This window comes from Peromyscus eremicus, chromosome 17, assembly GCF_949786415.1.
Source record: "Peromyscus eremicus chromosome 17, PerEre_H2_v1, whole genome shotgun sequence".
Lineage (NCBI taxonomy): Eukaryota > Metazoa > Chordata > Mammalia > Rodentia > Cricetidae > Peromyscus > Peromyscus eremicus.
Window position 1 is genome coordinate 435,652 of NC_081433.1, and position 16,009 is coordinate 451,660.

At 38.6% G+C, this 16,009-nt stretch overlaps 1 long non-coding RNA gene across 2 annotated transcripts in view; it reads left to right on the top strand.

Annotated features, from left to right (window-relative positions):
- Window positions 1-11,695: 11,695 nt before the first annotated feature.
- The window catches only part of LOC131894745 (uncharacterized), an 88,588-nt gene continuing 84,274 nt past the window's right edge, over window positions 11,696-16,009 (top strand). For both annotated transcript variants that reach the window (XR_009374995.1, XR_009374996.1), the window contains exon 1: window positions 11,696-11,770. This is a non-coding gene — a long non-coding RNA (uncharacterized LOC131894745). The remainder of the gene's footprint in view (window positions 11,771-16,009) is intronic.

Here is a 16,009-nt window from a genome sequence, read left to right on the forward strand (position 1 = left end):
ATAAAGCACAGAGACAAATAGCCAAACAAACGGAAACACATGAAATATGAACCAATGGCTGAGGGGTCACCAACTGGATCAGGCCCTCTGAGTGGGTGAGACAGTTGATTGGCCTGATCTGTTTGGGAGGCATCCAGGCAGTGGCACTGGGTCTGGTGCTCATTGCATGAGTCGGCTGTTTGAAACCTGGGGCCTATGCAGGGTCGCTTGGCTCGGCCTGGGAGGAGGGGACTGGACCTACCTGGACTGAGTCCACCAGGTTGATCTCAGTCTGTGGGGAAGGCTTTGCCCTGGAGGAGATTGGAATGGGCTGGGGGGAAGGTGAGGGGGGCGGGAGGGGGGAGAACAAGGGAATCTGTGCCTGTATGTAGAACTTAATTGTATTGCAAAATAAAAATTTAAAAAAAAAAAGGTTAAAAAATATCTATCTACAAAGCTAGACCTACATAACCTGCTAGAAGGTAAACTCCAACTTAAAGTGGTTAACTACATCAAAGAAAACACAAGGAATAAATTATCTCAGACCAGCAAAGTCAAAAGAAGGGAAGCACACACACACACACACACACACACACACACACACACACACACACACTCCATCACCACCACCACCACCACCAAAATAACAAGAATCAACAGTCATTGGTCATTGATATCTCTTATCATCAATGGTCTCCATTTCGCAGTAAAAAGATACAGACAAACAGAATGGATGTGAAAACAGGATCCATCATTCTGACACATCCAAGAAACACCCCTTAACCTCAAAAATATATATCATCTCAGGGTAAAGATTTGCAAAAAGATATTCTAAGCAAATGCACCTAAGAATAAAAGCTAGTGTAGCCATTTTAATATCTGGCAAAATAGACTTTAAACAAAAAAATAATCAGAAGAGATAGCAAAAGACACCACATACTCATCAAAGAAAAAAAACCAACCAACAGGATCTTGCAGATATTAACATCTATACCCCAAATATAAGGGCAATCAAGTTTGTAAACAAAACACTTTTGCAGCTTAAATCACATATTGAGTCTCACAAACTGATATTGGGAGACAAAAACTAAATGGAGAAATATGAGTCAACTGAAAGTATAAAGCAAATGGACCTAACAGATATTTATAGAACGTTTCACCCAAACACAAAAGAATATACCTTATTCTTAGCATCTAATAAAAATTTCTCCAAAATTGACCATGTATTCAGACAAAAAGCAAATCTCAACAGATAATAATAACACCCCACATCCTATCTGATCATGACAGATTACAGCTGGATTTCAACAACAGAAACAACAGAAAGCTTACAAACTCACAGGAACTGACCAAGTCTCTTCTGAATGAAAAATGTGTCAAGACAGAAATTAAGAAATTAAGGCTTACTAGAATTAAATAAAAATGAATATACATGTCCAGACTTATGGAACACAAGGGAAGAGGCTGACATAGAACCTTTATGTTCCAGCATCTTTTGTACAGTAACATACTCTGCACATGCTCAAAAGAGAAACATGAACAACAAGCAAGCCACAAAACCTTTATCTACAATGGCATTCTACCTGAAATATATGCTAGGGCAATGACTGCACAAAGCTTTTTGCAGCAACCAACTATTAACTGATTTGACTTAAGGCCTACTCTACAGGATGGAACCCATATCTGACACTGCTTGGGTGACCAAGAACCTGAGAGTAGGTAGCCCAGGGACCTAGGGTAAAAACAAGTAATACTGATTTAAAAAAATGTAGTGATAAAATGACTCCTAATGATATTCTTCTATACTCATAAATCAGTGTCTTGTTCAGCTAAACCTTGGAACACTCAGCCCTAAATGGGATATCTCCATCAAATATCTCCATCTCTTTTTCTTCTGTTAATTTGTCTTGTCCAACTTTGATGTAATTGTATTTATTTTATCTTATTGTATTTTATTTTGTTATAGTTAAAAAAAATGAATGAATGAATGAAAATGTAACCATTAGAGTAAAGTTTAACAACTCAACTGTCACTTATACCTGCTGGGAGAGGGATATTCAGATTTCTCCAATAGAGTAACACTGGGTACCTCAAGTGCTCTCAGACAGGCTTCTTGTTCAGGAGTAGCTGACCAACATACCATAGGTTCTCTCTCTCTCTCTCTCTCTCTCTCTCTCTCTCTCTCTCTCTCTCTCTCTCTCTCTCTCTCTCTCTCTCTCTCTGTATGTGTATGTGTGTGTGCTTTTTGTTTGTTTTATGAGACAGGGTTTCTCTGTGTAGTCCTGTCTGTTGTGGAACTCACTTTATAGACCAAGCTGGCCTCTAACTCACAGAGATCCACCTGTCTCTGCCTCCCAAGTGCTGAGATTAAAAATGTGGGCCACCACTGCCCTGCCATGTGTGTGCTTTTATTTGGTTACAGTTTGGTGTCTTCCTTCCTTCCTTCCTTCCTTCCTTCCTTCCTTCCTTCCTTCCTTCCTTCCTTCCTCTCTCTCTCTCTCTCTCTCTCTCTCTCTCTCTCTCTCTCTTGTATGGTTTTATTTTGTTTTCTTTGTTTTGGGGGGTTTATTGTATTCGCATCTTGTGTATTTTTGTTAGAAAGAACTTAAAGTTGGGTAGGCAGAGAGAGAGGGAGACAGAGACAGAGAGAGACAGAGACAGAGAGAGACAGAGGATCTAGAAGGAGTTGGGGGAGTGGAAGAAAATGATAAAAATATGTTTAAATTTGAAAATTGTTTTTAGTAATAAAAATATAATAAAAATGCTGTACTATGCACTCCTAAATTTCTGAGTGATTTTATCTTCAATATCCTCAGGGCATAGGCATGCACACATGCATACACACACACACACACACATGCATACACACCACACACACACACACACACACACACACACACACACACACTAACCATTTGAGATGATAGATACGCAAATTAGCTCAATATGGCAATTTATAAATGCATATCAAAACAGCACGTTGTACATCATGGATATTTGTACCTTTAGGTCAATTATAACATGATAAAGCTAAAAAAATAACTAAAACAATGTTTCTTGTCAGCTTTTTTTTTTAATTGGGTTGGGGTGGTAGCTCTGCAACATAGAGTATTATCCAATAGCAGCTCTCACTCCTAGGTGGAACTGTTACATCTCAGCTGTGTAAGTTTAGTTTTGTGTTTTTACCTACAGATTTGGATCATACTTCATACAAGTTCCCTCCTTTATGTCTAGCCTTTGTCTTTAGTCACATAAATCTCTATTTCATCACAATACTAACTATTTAAAGCTTAGAAAAATTGCCAATATCAGTGCTTATTTCTTTTTACAGTCCTAAGATGAGGACTTGAAACTCCATGAAGGAATGTTCCTCTTTCTTTTTCTTCTCTGCCCTTTGATCTAGAAGTTATTAAGTAACTTCAGTTGTGTATAGTGAAGTACAGAGAGAAGGGAGTGGATGAACATCTGCTGTGTACCTTCTATGTTTTATTAATGAGTAATAGTCTAGACATAGCAAGTTTTGACATGATAACCCACTGTGTTCCATGGAATTTTCAGGACATCTCTGGTGATATATTGAGTACTCTAAAAAAATTTACCTGAAGATCAGAGAACAGAACAAGCTACTAGATTAAACGTAGATGCCAGGCAGTGGTGGCACACACCTTTAATCCTAGCACTCAGGAGGCAGAGATCTGTCTGGGTTCTATGAGTTCCAATCCACCCTGGACTACATGATATTGACTCAGTCTAGGAAAGAAACAGAGCCCGGCAGTGGTGGCACATACCTTTAATCCCAATACTTGGGAGTCACATGCTTTTGCTTGGGAAGTACACATGACATTAATCCTAGCACTAAGAAGGAAGTGATGGCTGGGCAGAGAAAACTACATAAGGTGTGAGGACACAGGAACTAAGACCCTTTCAGCTGAAGCTTTTCAGACTGAGGAGTGCTAGAGGTAAGAGATGACTGTGACTTGTTCCTTTGTCTCTTTGATCTTTTAGCATTTACAACAATATCTGGTTTCTATTTTTTTTAATTAAAAAGGACTATTAGAATTTGAACTACAGATAATAAGCAGAATGTACAATCCACCAAATTGCACCTAATCTGCTCTGTGTTTTGAGATTACCTTGGTTTAAAAATGTTTACTCTTCAATAAATATACATCTTGAGATGATTTTCTATATGATACGGTCTCTACCATATTCCTGTGTATGTTTTCATTTTGACTTCCATTTTGTTCATAATGGAATTGAGGCCCAGAGTGGTCACCATGAAAAGATTATAGTACCAGTTTAATGATCTCTTGGTTGAAATTCCTCCAATAATTATTCACAGAAAGATACATCTCATGAAATTATTTAAACATTAATAAACACTTATGTGCATTTGTCATGAAGGAATCCAACTTTTACATACTTATCTGTCACTATAATCCTGGATGTTATTATTAGATCTCTAGCCTTTCAGCAACCAAATACTGAGTTAAAAGTCAATCAGTGTGTCAAACCCTGAACCAGGTGGCGACTACTACTGCCTTCTTGCAGTTTATGGCACAAGGCTAAAGTAGAGAGACAAAAAATAATAAAGGATGCATTTTTTTTTTAGTTTTGATAAGTATTGGATCCTATAGAGATAAGAAGTATGAGTTTGGTGGGCAAGAAAGAGATGGTGAAAGCTTATGGGTTTAGAGGACAGCTGAGCAGTGAAGAGGGGGCATAGCCATGGAAACCAGATACAAAGCCAGAATAGGCCCTTTTAATAATAGCAACTGTCTTCTCTCAACCATTTCTATAGGCTTATTAAGACAAATTCTTCCTGCAACCTTGAAGGAAGAATGACTATGGGTATGTGACCAAGGATGTATGTTTACAGAAGAGAAAGCTGAGTTCTGAAAGGTCACAAAGCTCCCTGAGTCTCACAGCCATGAAAGAGCAACAGGGCTGAGTCCTTGACCCATCTATTGTGGCCAGTGAGCTTCAACAGTCCTCACAACTTTGGCTCAGTACAGCCTTTTCTATGCCTGAAGTGGTTTGGAGAAATTCCACTGTCCTTTTGACTTCAAATCAACTTGCACTGTTTTTTTTTTTTTTTTAATCCTAAATTGGGTCCCCATACTCCTTTTTCCTTTTTGCTGGAGGCCTGAGTGATTATCACTATCCCTCTTCTCTATAAAGTTCATGGTATTTCCCCAATGCCTTCACAACATTTCATCTGATATCTCATACTTACTTTCCTGAAACAAGTGCTCAATATTGCTCTTCTACCAAAAGCTCTAATCTCAGTGCATTGGTATACAGAGGGGGGCTTGCAAGTAGGCCTGGGGAGCTCTGGAGCTTATGAAACCTTAGTGAGGCCAGGATATTGATGTAATGACTTGATCTTGTTGGTACAACCATACTTGAGCTGTTTTAAATCTTGCTAGATGCCGTATCTCCTTTGGGTCTTTTGTTTCTTAGCTTGTGAACCTGGAGACACATTCAGTTAAGCATTAAATTTCAACTAACAGTCAATCAGGTTCCTATTTGAGGGTGGGAAATTTAAGTTTCCAAACATTTATATGTCCTGGCCTTATACTGAATAGTATACTAGGATGCTTCTACCATATTTATTTTTCTAATTTAAAAATGAAATATTTATTTTAAATGTTCTTTTTTGTAACAAAACAATTCAGTTTGTATTTCATTTTAGTTTGGGAAAAATTCAAAATACTCTGTCATTTTTATACACTTTGCATTTATATTTATCTTATTTAATGTAACATATGTGTGCATGTCTTTTGCATAGTTTAATGATGACAGAGGTGCTTTGAGTTCCTGTCACTGTGCTGTGTAGACAGAAGATTTGGGCTACGAGAGTTACTTTGCTGCCTGTGAGATCAGTATCAGAGGCTGGACTCCAGACAGCTGCATCACCACGTCTGGTTCCCACTATCCCGAGCTTCTACGATGTTCATGATGTCTACATTTAAATAAAGGAAACATAAAGGCATATTAACATAGCAAAAATATGTTTTGATTCCATGTACAGCCAGGTTGAAAAGGAAATGGGATTAAGATGCAGGCAGATATTTAGCACACCAAGCACAAGGAAGAGGAGAGATTGTGGGCCAGAAAATGACAGACAGAGAATCAGAATAAGGAAAATAGAGAAATAAAAAGAAAGACAGGTGTATCTGAAAGGAAGAATGAGTTAGAGTTTGGGTCCTTTACGGCCCTCCTTCAGCAATTCTATATTACTAGATCAGTAACATGTCTCATGATAGAAATATTTATATTGGTTTTAGAAAAAAAAAAGGTACATAAAAATGTGAAAGGGTGAAAGGACCAGGTTGGTTGCTTAAAGTGGGGAGCAAGAAATGTCTCAAACAGTCTTTCTGTCCAGGTTACTACAGAAGAGAGATATTTTTTTCCTCCTTATTTTCAGTTCTTCAAAAACCAGAAGGGTTTTTAATGACCCATTTATGTAAGTTTATAGATAGCGAGCTATAAAAGGACTATTTGATCAAAGGATTGGGGTTAGATTAGATAGTCTGTTAAAAGTTCTTTTCAATTCCCTCCTGGTAACATACACAGGATATGGAGGGTTATCTGAGGTGATAGTGCAAACAAAAGAGCTAATGCAATCCTAGGTTGTATTAATAGAGGAAAGAACACTATCAATTCCCAAGGGATAATAAGCTCCCTATACTCAACACTGAAAATCACAATAGAAGACTGCAATTAATTCCAGGTTCCTCACTGAAACTGAAGTGCAGCTCCCTGACACCTGTCCATACTAGAGTGGTGGTTGAAGGTGCTTTACGTGTTCATGGGGAAAGAGAGATAACAGCACAAATAGGTCATCCTGCATTTAAGGTCTGCTCTGCCCAAGAGGAACTGAACTTATTCTATTCTGCTTTCAGAACTTCCCTTTTTAGACAAAAATTACCCACAGAGTATATTTCAGTTAATTATATGTAAGAATGTCTTGGCAACTGGAAAAAAAACTGCTCTTTATTATTTATTTTTATTAAGAAATTTTTTATTCATTTTACATACCAAGCACAGATCCCCCTCTCTTCCCTCCTTCTACCCCTCAGTCCCCCCACAACCCCTATTCCCACCTCCTTCAAGACAAGACCTCCCATGGGGAGTCAGCAGAGCCTGGTGCATTCAGTTGAGGTAGGTCCAAGCCCCTCCACCTGCATCAAGGCTGTGTGAGGTGTCCCACCATAGGTGGTAGGCTCCAAAAAGCCAGCTCATGCATCAGGGATAGATCCTGATCCCACTGTCAGGGGCCCCTTAAACAGATTAAGCTACACAACTGTCTTACTTATGCAGAGGGGCTAGTCCAGTCCCATGGAGGCTGCACAGCTGTTGGTCTAAAGTTCATGAGTTCCCACTAGCTTGGTTTGGTTGTCTCTGTAGGTTTCCCCATCATGATCTTGATGACCCTTCCTCAGAGAATCTCTTGTCTCTCTCTTCGACTAGACTCCTAGAGCTCAGTCTGGTGCTTGGCTGTGGATCTCTGCATCTGCTTCCATCAGTTACTGGATGAAGGCCCTACAATGACAGGTATTTTGTAACTATGATTCTTGCTTGATAATTTTGTTATATGTAATTTTACTATGTTAAAGTTAAAACCTTCCTTTTTAATTAAACCAAAAAGGGGAAATGCTGTGGGATAATGCTCTTGTACACTAGTTCAATAAAATGCTAATTGGCCAATAGCTAGGCAGGAAGTAGAGGTGGGATAAACAGACAAGGAGAATTCTGGGAAGAGGAAGGCTGAGCCAGGAGACACCAGCCCACCGTCCAGGGAGCAGCATGTAATAGCACACAGGTAAAGCCACAGAACATGTGGTGACATATAGGTTAACATAAATGGGCTGAGTTTAAGTGTAAGAGCTAGTCAATAATAAGCCTGAGCTAGTGGCCAAGCAGTTTTAATTAACATAAGCCTCTGTGTGTTTCTTTGGGTCTGAGTGGCTGCAGTACTGGGTGGGACACAGAAAAACTTTCAGCTACAAATAATGTCTTTCTGTACACTGTGAATATGTGTTGCTGTGATTGGTTGATAAATAAAGCCATATTGCCTATGGCAAGGCAGCTTAGAAGCAGACAGAAAATTCAAAGAGAGAGACAGGAAGAAGTTGGAAGGAGATGCCAGCAAGCTGCCCAAGGAGCAACACGTAATGGGACACAGGTAAAGCCATGAAACAAGTGGTAATACATAGATTAATAGTTGTGGGCTAATTTAAGATATGAGAGCTAGCTAGCAAAAGACTTGAGCCATGGCCATGCACTTATAATTAATATAAGCCTCTGTGTGTTTACTTGGGGCATGCAAGTGGGAGAGATTTGTCCTGACTGCTGCCGCTGGCAGTCCAGGACACAGAAAATCTGGCTATAGTATTCACTGATCTGATTGCTGAAGTAAGTCAGTTTAGGAACAACTGCCTTTTATATTCTAGAGATTCTCAATGCTCAAAGAGACCAAGAAGCAAATGACTAATTGGTAGGTAGATGGTCTCATGACATCATAATTTCTTCTTAGATGGTGACCTTACTTTTTTCATCCCCTAAAAGGGCTCAGAAAGAAATGAACTTGAGTGTATCAGAACAATTCAGGTAACAAGGAGAAAGAAATTCCCAAAAGACAGTAATATTCATGACTAGGTCTACCAGAAGCCTAGGGAAATTTCAATTGCACATTAAATAGAAACATGTTTAGACTGTTGTGCCCAAATTGTGACCCCCAGAGAGACCACCAAAGATGAGCATACTGGAATGTAAAAGCAAGGCTTTAATTCGGGATATCCAAGAGCAATACAAGCCTAGTCAGGGACTTTGTCTAACACATCCAATGCAGTGGAGGCTGGAGGAAGTGCCCAGCCTGAATTGTGCACAGCTTTTAAAGGCAAAACCCACAAGATTACAAAGCAGGAGATTTCCATACATGTACATTTCTGATTGGCTTGTTTCTAGGGACTTTCCAGAAATCATAGTTTAATCTCACTTCTAAGGGGGTGGTTGCCTGTCACCGTTTCTCATTGGCTGCTCTCAGGTGGGGACATTCTGTGGTTAAACAATCACCATGGAGACCAGGATTGGGACATTCCATGGTCACACAGTCACCATCAAATGATTAACTTGTTCTGTAAAAATGGAGGAGCTTTGGTCTCACAAGATAACCATTTATTTAAAAAATAACTTATACTCAGAACAAGAGGAAGTAAATAGGCATGATTTTATGACTATAGGTTTTATTTGGTGTTTATAATGTTTTCCTCCATGGCCAATCATTTTCAGCATGGATGAATTTTAAATAACATAAGCAACACTAAAAATTAGTTAGAAAGGAATAGGAGAGTTCAGTGTTTTATTAATTCATCAACTATATTACTAACTAAATATATTCAGAAATTTGTGTTTGTTGCAAAATAATATCAATAATTATTTTTCTAAAATACAGATATTTATTCATCTTTTAAAATCTGAATTAATTATTATCAAACATTTAAATATTTTTAAATGTCTAAAGGCTTTTTCAACTACTTGTCATTCTATTTATGGCATTTCTGCAGATAGTTTCATTTTAACAAATCAACAATTGTGTCTTTTACCTTGGTAGTGGAATATAACATCCTAACTCTTGTGTGTGTGTGTGTGTGTGTGTGTGTGTGTGTGTGTGTTTACAGCTTTCTATATTATCTTTGCTGCATGCATACAATTTCAATTATCATTAATAAGAGTTATTCTCATTAATGTCAATGAATCTCTTAAGGTTATCCTAAGGTGTGGAAGTTTAATGAGTACTTAATGAGAAATCTAGGTCTTTTGATTAGGAATATCTATCATGTTTCAATATGGGTATCATAATGTAATCCAGAGATGCTGGTAAAAATTTGAGTCCCAAATAACCTCTTCTGTTATTAATTATGTGCGTGAAAGGCACTTTCTGTTCATAAAGTTATGACCTTTCATTTATCCCATTAATACTTGAAGTCTGTTATTCTCAAAAGTAGTTCATCACTTAAATTTTCATATAGTACATGACATTTTTGTGTTACTGTTATATATAATATTGGAAAATACATGGACCATGTTTTACATAGAACTTTCATAGGCATTTAAAGCTGCATTAAGAACAGAGTGTTTTTACTAGTGATTTGAAAAGCAGCCTACATGGAAGAATTAATAATCTATCAATACTATGTGAGTGAGAATGTATAGACAATTCTGGTCAACCTTAACATACATTCATAACAGAATATCTTAAGAAAGAAGAAACATTTCTAACTGTGAAGGATACATTGCAAACCACAACTAACTGCATGACTTGAGTCTTTTGATCTATTTGATTGACAAGGTTTTAAAACACCAATGAAAATATCTGGAGTGAGCTTAAACAAGATTCTTGGTACCCTTGTACGTTTTTCATCTAAACATTTTTTTTAATATTGCCATTGTTCTTGACCAAAATAAAAGCAACATTTCCTAAGGCATAAAAAAAACCTCCTGAAAGACTTCTTTCCCACGGAATCAATCAACTACACAGTGCTATAAGCACCCAGTAGGGCCAGTTGTACATATTTGTACATTTTTATTAAACAATGTGTCAGTACTAGCTTTATTTATCTCTTTGTGTCCCTGTCTTAATGAAGCTAGTGTATTGAGGGAAGTAAAGTAATTGCTTAGCTCCAAATCAAGATTATTGAAAAACATTTTTTGCCTACACATCAAAATGTGTACAGAGCACAATTATATAGTTGGATGATTGTTCAAAAAGTGTGTCCTCTGTATTTGAGGAAATAAAACTTGGGTGGAAACATGGGCAGTTGTGATGCCTCCCCTGTAGATGACACAGGGTATGTCCTGCTACATCAAGTGTGAGACAAATCTCTTTTTTCACTGAGATTGTATTTCAAAATGAACTTTATGTTGTAGGGTATTGTTAGGTATACAGAAAACAAAGAAGATGGTGCTGAAATATCCTGGACATCCCCTACACAACAGATGCCAGGCCTTTCCATTACCAACAAACATCTTGCAACTGAGAGATCCATCTGTTATAGTGGGTAACTTAATACAGATGTATGTTCATAATCCAGATTCCACAGTTTACATTAGAGTTCACTCAGCTGCCATACAATGTATGAGTGGGTATGGATATATGAAGATATGGACTCACAATGCAGACTGTCCAGAATAAATTCATTCTAAATTTCTAAAGATCTGTGCTCTGTCTGTTCATTCCTATTTTCCTCAATGACAATTTCAAATCAAAGGATAATTGTATTTATCAAATAAGCTGATCCATATAAAGTCATAGCTGAAAAGAGAGAAGAGTTAATTGTGAACCTTTTCCAGCATATGACTTTTACAACTGAAAATCTTTTCATTTTTTTAAACTGAAATGTATTTTTCTATTTAAAAGTTCTTTTTTCATTTTACATATTAACCACAATTCCCCCTCCCTCCTCTCTTCCTACTTCTTCCTCACCTCCCCCATTCCCCCATCCATTCCTCAGAGAGGGTAAGGCCTACCATGGGGAATCAATAAAGTCTGGCATATGAAGTTGAGACAGGGCCATGTCCCTCCCCACTGCATCAAGGCTGAGCAAGGTATTCCCTCCATAGCGATTGGGCTCCAAAAAGTCAGTTCATGGACCAGGGATAGATCCTGGTCCCACTGCCAGGTTCCCCATCAACTGCCCAAGCCACATAACTGTCACCCACATTCAGAGGGCCCATGGAGGTTCTCCAGCTGTCAGTCCAGAGTCTGTGAGCCCCACTAGCTCAGGTCAGCTCTCTCTGTGGGTTTCCCCATCATGATATTGATCCCCTTTCTCCTATAACCTCTCCTCCCTTTCTTCTAGTGGCCTCCAGAAGCTTAGCCCAGTGCTTAGCTGTGAATCTCTGGATCTGCTTCTGTCAGTTACTGGATGAAGGTTCTATGATGACAATAAGGGTAGTCATCAATCTGATTACAGAGGAAGGCCAGTTCAGACACCCTGTCCACTATTGCTTGGAATCTTATTTGGGGTCATCCTTGCAGGTTCCTGGAAATTTTGCTAGCACCAGGTTTCTCCCTAACCCCATAATGGCTCCCTCTATCAAGATATCTCTTTCCTTACTCTCCCTCTCTGTCCTTCCCCCAACTCGACCATCCCATTCCCTCATGGTCTCATTTGTCCCTCCTAGTTTACCCAGGAGATCTTATCTATTCCCCTTCCAGGGGGCGATCCATACAGGTTTCTATTAGGGTCCTCCATTTTACCTAGCTTCTCTGGGGTTGTGGTTTGTAGCCTTGTTATCCTTTACTTTATGTCTAATATCCACTTATGAGTGAGTACATACCATGTTTGTCTTTCTGGGTCTGAGTTACCTCACCCAGGATAGTTTTTTTTTCTAGTTCCATCCATTTGCCTGTAAATTTCATGATGTCATTGTTTTTTAAACAGCTGAGTAATACTCCATTGTGTAAATGTACCACATTTTCTTTATCCATTCTTTCATTGAGGGTTGTCTAGTTTGTTTCTAGGTTCTAGCTATTATGAATAATGCTGCTATGAACATAGTTGAGTGTATGTCCTTGTGGTATAATTGTGCATCCTTTGGGTATATGCTCAAGACTGTTATTGCTGGGTCTTGTGGTAGACTAATTCCCAATTTTCTGAGGAACCACCGTACTGATTTCCAAAATGGCTGTGCAAGTTTATACTCCCACCAGCAGTGGAGGAGTGTTCCCCATTGAGAGCAACAGTTAATAAATGGGACATCCTGAAACTGAGAAACTTCTGTAAGGCAAAGGATGTGGTAAATAAGACAAAATGGCAGCCTATAGAATGGGAAAAGATCTTCACCAACCCCATATCTGACAGAGGGCTGATCTCCAAAATATATAAAGAGCTCAAGAAACTAGACATCAAAATACCAAATAATCCAATTGAAAAATGGGGTAAGATCTAAACAGAGAATTCTCAACAGAATTGCTCAACATCCTTAGCCATCAGGGAGATGCAAATCAAAATGACTCTGAGATATCATCTTACACTTGTCAGAATGGCTAGGATGAAAAACACTGATGAAAATCTTTTCTTTATTGGTATGTGGTCATTTGCACTATTTTTAAAATAGTTACTGCATTTGTCTTTTTTAAATATCACTAAAATAAAAACCGGACATTTAAAGTGCAAATCTGTTAAAATCAACATTTGCTTTGTCTTCTGAAAAATTCTAAAAGGCATTACTCATTCATAAAAACATTAAAAAATTATTGCATTGAGGGTTTAAAACCATTAATTTGGAGATCACATACCATATCAAAGTTTCAGCCTCTAGGAAGTCTGAGTAGTCCCATATGTATAATATTATATGTTCCTATGATAAAACTCACTAATTTTTTCATTTTATTTTTATTTTATGTGTATGGATGTTTTGTCTGCATGTATGTCTGTGCTTCCCATGCACACAATGCCTGCAAAAGCCAGAAAAAGGTGTCAGATCCCATGGTTCCTGTTTTTTTTCAGAGGGTTGTGAGTAGCCATGTGGGTGCTGGGGATTGAACCTTGGTCATCTCAAAAAGCAGTCAGTGTTTTAACCTCTGAGCTATATCTCAGGTCTGAGATGATGTCATTTTTAAGTCATAGGGCTGAAATTAAAATCTCAGCCTTTTTCTTGAAACACCAATTTCCTGTTAATTTCAGTTAAATGAGAACATTAATGAGTGAAGGATGAATAAGAGAGATATTGTTAGAAAAACATTGAAAGCCAGTTTCTGATTTCTGGTAGTTCTTTCCTTCTGCTATAGGAGCAATATTATATGATCCTATTTCATTTAATACATGAGAATATTTCCTTGTTGTAAGCCATTTCTGGAGCTGCACATTTTTATTTGATGGTGTGACAATCAACTCAAGAGTTAATACAAGTCAACTGTGGTGATATTTTAATTGTGCTGAAATGTAATTTTATTTGTATGTTAATAAATAAAGTTGCCTGGAGATCAGAGATAAAAGCGAGTCATTAAGCAGAAGTCTGGCGTTGGTAGCACATGCTCTCCATCGGATCACATGGCAGGCAGAGTCTCTGTGTGGTCAAGGACACAGCCAAGTGTGGTGACATGAACCTTTAATCCCAGTACCAACCATAGACACCTGGAGGTCTGTATAGACAGGCAGTGACAAGGAAGTCATGTGGTTGGGTTTAGAGCCAATGAGAAGGCAGAACAGAAAGGCAATAAAAAGACAAGTAACACAGGAAGAAGGTCTCTCTCAGGGGAAGTGATGGCGGTGAAGTGGTCAGATAAGGTAGTTGTGGCTCTTGCTCTGATCTCTTTGGCTATAACTCTGTATTTGGTTCTGTGTTTATTATTTCCTAAGACTGTTTAGAATTTGTCTACAGTCAACAGATACCTTTCCTTATGAATTCTTTTCTGCTTTTGCTTTTGATCAAATGCATGCTCACACAGCTTGACAATCCTTTGGGAATTAGTCAACATTCTATCCTTTAGAAGCATCTTTACCTTGCCTGTATGTTTGGATGGCTTCATAAAGATTTAACAGCTTTGCAAATAAAATGAAATAAGATAAAACATAGAGAAATTGGTCTGAATAAGAATAAAAATCAAAGAGAGCTTGGGGGAGCGGGAGATCCCAGATGGATCAGAACAGAGAGGGAGAACAAGGAATAGGAGACCATGGTAAATGAAGACCACATGAGAATAGGAAGAAGCAAAGTGCTAGAGAGGCCCACAGAAATCCACAAAGATATCCCCACAATAGACTGCTGGCAATGGTCGAGAGACAGCCCAAACTGACCTACTCTGGTGATGGGATGGCCAAACATCCTAATTGTCGTGCTAAAAACCCCATCCAACTACTGAGGGATCTGGATGTAGAGATCCATGGCTAGGCCCTGGGTAGAGCTCCAGGAGTCCAATTAGTGAGAAAAAGGAGGGTTTATATGAGCAAGAATTGTTGAGACCAAGGTTGGATAAAGCACAGGGACAAATAGCCAAATAAATGGAAACACATGAACTATGAACCAATGGCTGAGGGGCCCCCAACTGGATCAGGCCCTCTGAATGGGTGAGACAGTTGATTGGCTTGATCTGTTTGGGAGGCATCCAGGCAGTGGGACTGGGTCCTGTGCTCATTTCATGAGTTGGCTGTTTGAAACTTGGGGCTTATGCAGGGTCGCTTGGCTCGGCCTGGGAGGAGGGGACTGGACCTGCCTGGACTGAGTCTACCAGGTTGATCTCAGTCCTCGGGGGAGGCTTTGCCCTGGAGGATTTGGGAACGGGGGTGGGCTGGGGGGAAGAAGAGGGGGGCGGGAGGGTAGAGAACAAGGGGATCCGTGGCTGATATGTAGAACTGAATTGTATTGTAAAATAAATAAATAAATAAATAAATAAATAAATAAATAAATAAATAAATAAATAAATAAATAGGTGCAAACACCACCAAATTTCTTTGTTATTTGAAAAAAAAGAATAAAACCAGAGCAGAAGTAGTAAGGTGAGTTTATGAGGAAAGTTATCACACATACACACACACACACACACACACACACACACACAGAGAGAGAGAGAGAGAGAGAGAGAGAGAGAGAGAGAGAGAGAGAGAGAGAGAGAAAGAGAGAGAGAGAGAGAGAGGAGAGAGAACAGGATTCACATATGTAGTGAATTTGGGTTGGAAGCTTTGATCTATCTTAAAAATACAAATCAAATAGCTTAGCCACAAGGTTTTTTTTTTTTCTGTCCATAAGACCATGTGGCTAATGTCAAGTGTTACCTGATAGTACCCATGACGACCCTAGTATCTGAGTAGGTTCCAGGATGTCTACCTTATACCAGATGTTTTAATTGTGTTTTTTTTTTCACTATCATAATAAATTTCGAAGAAGACAGTGTCATCTTTTTTGTACAGATTGGGGGTATATTTGGATATGGAGCTGTGGAAAGCCTTGTAACTTTCAGAAAGTCACAGAAACAGTAACTGTGGACTAGAGATGTGAATTCAGTTCACCAAGGTCTAAA